The sequence below is a fragment of the Ascidiella aspersa genome, chromosome 9 (genome assembly GCF_963924565.1).
Source record: "Ascidiella aspersa chromosome 9, kaAscAspe10.2, whole genome shotgun sequence".
NCBI lineage: Eukaryota > Metazoa > Chordata > Ascidiacea > Phlebobranchia > Ascidiidae > Ascidiella > Ascidiella aspersa.
The window spans coordinates 1,433,667-1,438,927 of record NC_139455.1 but is presented as its reverse complement, the minus strand read 5'-3'; the positions used below and the strand labels follow the sequence as shown (position 1 = coordinate 1,438,927).

Here is a 5,261-nt window from a genome sequence, read left to right as displayed (position 1 = left end):
CAGACAGCCATTAGCTGCCCATTTCAGTTGTTGTGACCATAGACGGCACAGCCAACACTTTATTGCTTCCTGTATTGAATTTTTATATCGTTTGTGTACAATCTTTTAAAAACTCGCCACCAAAAAAATTATAAAAACACCCATAAAACGTTGCTCTGTTGAGTTGTAAATATATTGTTGTCTTATAACGCCACATATGTGTTTCGCTCGCTACCTTTTGCATGCTATGTCTCTTTGTGTCTCAAAATTTTTGACACGTACCCAAACCATAACCTGATATCAATCTTTCAGATCTCTTTTTTCTTTAATGAACAACCCTTCCTACGTCTGACTTGTTCATTGGAAGGGGGATTCTGTAGCAGTTAGCCTACTTTGACGTCACTATACACGTGACCGTTGTTCACTGACGCGTGACCTAACGCCGAATTGTGTGTTTTCAGCGTTTCGCATTCATTCTATTTTATACGTCTTACTAATAGCGGCTTGAATCACCGCTCTGTTTATCGCTGTATTTCTGAGATTTGTGAATATACTCTAAGAGCAACTATCTACTGAGTGGATTGTCTTTGCTTAGAGTACAAGAAGTTAAGGACAGGTATTCTAGCGGCCTGCTCCTTTGGAGTCGGATTAAGAACTTGTAAGAGACTAGGCAGCCGTCGGCTCTCGTCTTCAGAGCCAGCAGCCTTCTTACCCCTAACTAAACACCCCGATTCGCCAAATTGGTGACTAATAAAGCTTTTTAAATTTTTTTTTTTTTTGAATTATCTGATTTTTTTTCAATAATCTGCTTCTTTACGGTCGCACCCGTTAGTGATTATATGCCGATTCAAACTACCTTGGTGTCTGGTCCTCTGGGTAAATAGTCTCTTTCAAGTAAAGATACTGACCCTACTATTTATGGATACAGAATAATTTTTTATTTCACCCTGACCTAAATTGTTCTTTTCAATGTTTTCTGCAATGCATGGTATTTAGAGTTTACTATTTTGTGCATTTCTATTCATGAGGTATACATATATATTGAATAACAAGTTGTTAAAAATATACAAGGGAGAAAATGGTTGAAGAGCAATTTTTGTGATCATTGAATATTTAAATGTTCTTGCAATAAACCAACTAACCAGAAGTCTACTGCAAAATGCAGAATACCTCAAAGGTACATTTAAAGTTTGTTTTTTTAAGGTAACATAAATGAGGCAAACCAAAAGCATTTCTTTTAAATACAAACACTTTTTAAGTTGAAAAAATTGGTAGCATATCAACATATCACCGAAGTAAGATATGACTTACTTTAAGTACTAAAATAGTATTTAAATAAGCATCACATTAATAAATGAAATTCAAACAAAATAATACCTTTTTATAATTTAGTAAACCTATTCAGGTCATTATTTAAAATAAATTGTTGATAATGAAACAGAAGTAAACTTAAGTTTTATAGTTCGACTATAGTGTGTTGTTCCTATTATGTATGTGTATATCCTATTTACAGAACATTAAGGACTTGTTTTTTACACGTGTACTGTTTTTTGAATATGTACATACACTATTTGTTTTTATAGTCATTTTACATACAGCTTACCTGTTTACTAAATATTATAAATTGGTATGTTTATCTATCTTATAAAATAATAATTAATGTTATTACTATGCCTGGTTCTGGTAGCAACAGTTTATATCTTCAAAGTAATGTCCATGCATTGAATATTTAATGCTATTTCTACTGCTGTTTACATAGGTGATTCATAACTTTACTCTTAGTTTGTTTAAATATATATGTTTTAGCTTCCAAATCAGTTTTGTAACTTAGGCAATGTAGATATGCTAATAGACAAAAACAGTTTGTTAAAATTAAAAGTCTGTCCCAAGTTTTTAAAATTGTGTGGTTTTGGTAATGTTACAGCAAAAACGTTCAATTGTTTGAAGTAAATTAATTCATGGCACTGTATGTCTACATTGTTTGCATTTATTACTTATTAACGATCGCAAACAGCACTGATTACATGAAGATGACTGACATACCACTTCAAAAAAATTTTTAAAAAAATGTAAGTGACTCTTTCAACATATGATGAGAAGTTGCAATTACCTTTCAGTCAAAATGGTGAAATAATATACCAAAACAATAGCTTTTTCAGATCTTGCAACAACCCCCTTGGCTGCTAGCGAGGCCCTATATGTTACCCGTTTTATTTATAATTTTAATTACAGGTTAACCGTCTGGTACGAAAACAGTTATATATATTTGTTAGATCTTCACTTTGAATAAAATCTGACAAAAATACTTTTTGCTATTTTGCCACCTTTTTTGGTCTAAGTTTCTAAACGCCGTATATTTACCCTGGGTTGTTCTAAAACCAAAACTTTTAGCTCCAACGGTCTTCAGTTTTCCTGGCGGCGCTTTGCTTTTTAGTGGCACAAATGTGCAGGGCTAAAGATGATAAGTAGAAGACTGATACTGGTTTCTGCTATGATTTGAAACCGGATCATTTGTTGAGTTGACTTGAAGGTTGCTTGAAAGGTTGTGTGTTCCAACAGTTTGGCCACAGCAAGGTATTAAACGGATCTGAGTTTATTGTATAACATCAGGTTTATTGTATAACAACGGCAAATCAACTTACAGGAATAGATTAAAGTCCATGGTACAGTACTAACACAGTCCAGCATAATAAAGTCTGTCCATTACATTATTTCAGTTGGTTAAATTGAGATCCAGTCAGTTCCAGTTACGTTCAGTAGATTCCTTAAGCAAGATTCACACCAGACGCGGTTGGCGGCAAGTGGTGCGTTTTTGCGTTCGACGGCAAGCGACGGGGTATTCACAACAGACGGCGTCATGCCGTAATGGCGTGATTTTTTCGCTTGAAACGGCTGACGGAAAAGTTAAGTCAGATTTAACTTTTCCGTCAGCCGCACTACTTGCAGACTGAAGAGCTGTGTGCAGAACCTTGTTGCAACGGGACAATTTCGTAGTTTTAAGTTAGTTTGCTTGAGGATAGAAGGTTTATGTAATATTCATTTATGTTAAGGGTACAGTTTGTCTTTCCCTAATATTTTTTTTTTGAAAAAGTGTCGCAAAAAGAATAAAAGACACGATGAAAGGTGCAATAATGTTGGTTTGATTTAATTATTTTGGTGTTGTGTTGTAGACTTTTGTTTAGATAAATTTTTGCTTAAAAAACAATGGAATTCAATGAAATGCTGATACAATTGGTGCAGGATTCTCCCTGTATATATGATTCTGGTAGCAGCCAGTACAAGGATCAAAAGCGGAAAGAAAATGTGTGGAAACATATTGCCCAACAAACTGGCCATACCCGGTAAATTATTTTGATCGTGACATGATTATCAATGTTGCAGTTGAAACTTGCGTGAAGCGCTGGAAGAGTTTGAGAGACCGCTTTTCTAAAGAAAAGAGGAAGAATGAAAATACACAAAAAAGTGGTGCTGCTGCTGCAAATCTACCAGTGTGGGAGCACTATGAGGCTCTTAATTTTTTGCAATAGCATTTGAGGCATAAAGTGTGAGTGATTTTTAAAATTAATAGAAATTTTTTAAATGTGCTCTGTTTACAACTGTGGTTTCTCATAGGACTGTTGGCAACTTTCCCCAAACCTCCAGTCCAATTATCACACAAGATGAAGCTACACCAGAAAATGGTATTTTTATTTTTGTTTGGTTTCAATCAATTCAACTTAACATATACTTTGGTTATATTTTGCAGAAGTGATAACACTTGAGGTAGTGGATGAGGGGTTCGGTGCAGCCACTCCATCAAGTGTATCTATGCCCACCACATCAAAACCATCCAAAAAAAGGAAACGTTCTGATCAAGCGGAAATGGATGTAGGTGTATGTAAAAAAAATGTACATACTTTTAGTAACCTGTTTTATATTGTTTCAGGAAAACGTTTACAACATGCTTTGCCGCAATACAGCAACCATGGGAGAAATCAGAGGGGAAATCCGTTAATGAGCAATGACGTCATAAAACAGTGACGGGTGGAACGTCATAAAATAGTGATTGTAATGACGTCATAAAACATTCTAATCAGAAACAACCAACGTCCAGCAAATGCGAACAGGTGCGTCGTCGACACTCCTGCCAGGCGAAAAACTAAACCAAGACCGTTAAATATGTGTGATTGATTTTGGAAGAATCCTAAACTATCAACAGCGCGGTTTCCTAAGATCTATGTACGGGACTAGCGTTAAATTACAGGCACGCCACGTGGACTAGCGTTAAATTACAAGCACGCCTTTCGCCACGCGCATTACTAAAAAAAGATCGTTTTTCCCCGGGTGTTATTATGTCACAATTAGCACAACATCTGCGCCAAGCAATGTGCCAAGTCAGTTAAAATACAAGCTGCGGTTGAGGGGAAATAAGTTGTGTCAACTGCACACTAAACAAAAACACGTGGTCTTAGACTTAGAATATGCTTATAGAGAATAATTTTGTTAACTAACGTAACTTAAAAACGGGCGACTTTGAAATGCGCACGACAGTCATCATTATACCTACTAAAGCAGACGCGAACAGCGAGGAACATTAGCTGCGCCTAACTTGACGTTTTAGCGAGAAAAAAGAAAGACGGTTTGTCTTGGCGTTGTTAATTGTCGAATTTACACTTGATAATATAATCAGCCAACCTAAACAAATAACGAAAGAGAAAAAATATACTGCGTTTTATGGTCGACCAAAAAAAGACAAAAACGAAGTTTTGCGTTAGATTTTGGCTAATACATTAAGAACATTGCCGCTTCGGACAGTTTGCTTAACCCTGACCAAAACGAAGAACAAACAATAATATTACTCACAAAAATGGGGTAGCAAACCCCGGCCCCTGGATACGCCACTGTGTAACATGATCAGTAACCTAAATCACCTAGGGGGTCTGGGGAGATGTGTTATAAACACCCCTAGAGGGTACGGGCGGAGCCCGAAAAAAATTACGTTTCGTGTATTTTAGACGCTAAAAACGGCGATTAGTTATAATGAGCTTACGATGGAAAATTTGCAACACCTCGTTCAAGTGATTTTAATTGCGCGCGAAACGCTATGGAATTGCGGTGTCAGAACAGCCTCCCTGTGACGTAACAATCACCAACTGTTGCACTTCGTTGTCAGAAAAATTAACGATGATTATCAACAAATTTTGTGAAATTTAGAGTTTAATTTTGCCGATGGTATGAAGCGTGGCTTTAAAATCGCCCTTTTTGAACTCTGTATAATTAGTAAATTATTCCGCTGAAACTGT

At 36.2% G+C, this 5,261-nt stretch overlaps 1 pseudogene across 1 annotated transcript; it reads left to right on the top strand.

Moving 5' to 3' along the window:
• Positions 1–3,108: 3,108 nt before the first annotated feature.
• On the top strand, positions 3,109–4,020 carry LOC146131808 (uncharacterized; annotated as a pseudogene). Its single transcript, XR_014501680.1, has 5 exons — positions 3,109–3,316; positions 3,358–3,523; positions 3,592–3,659; positions 3,725–3,846; positions 3,905–4,020. The product of XR_014501680.1 is annotated as an uncharacterized LOC146131808 (transcript).
• The last annotated feature ends 1,241 nt before the right edge of the window (positions 4,021–5,261 follow it).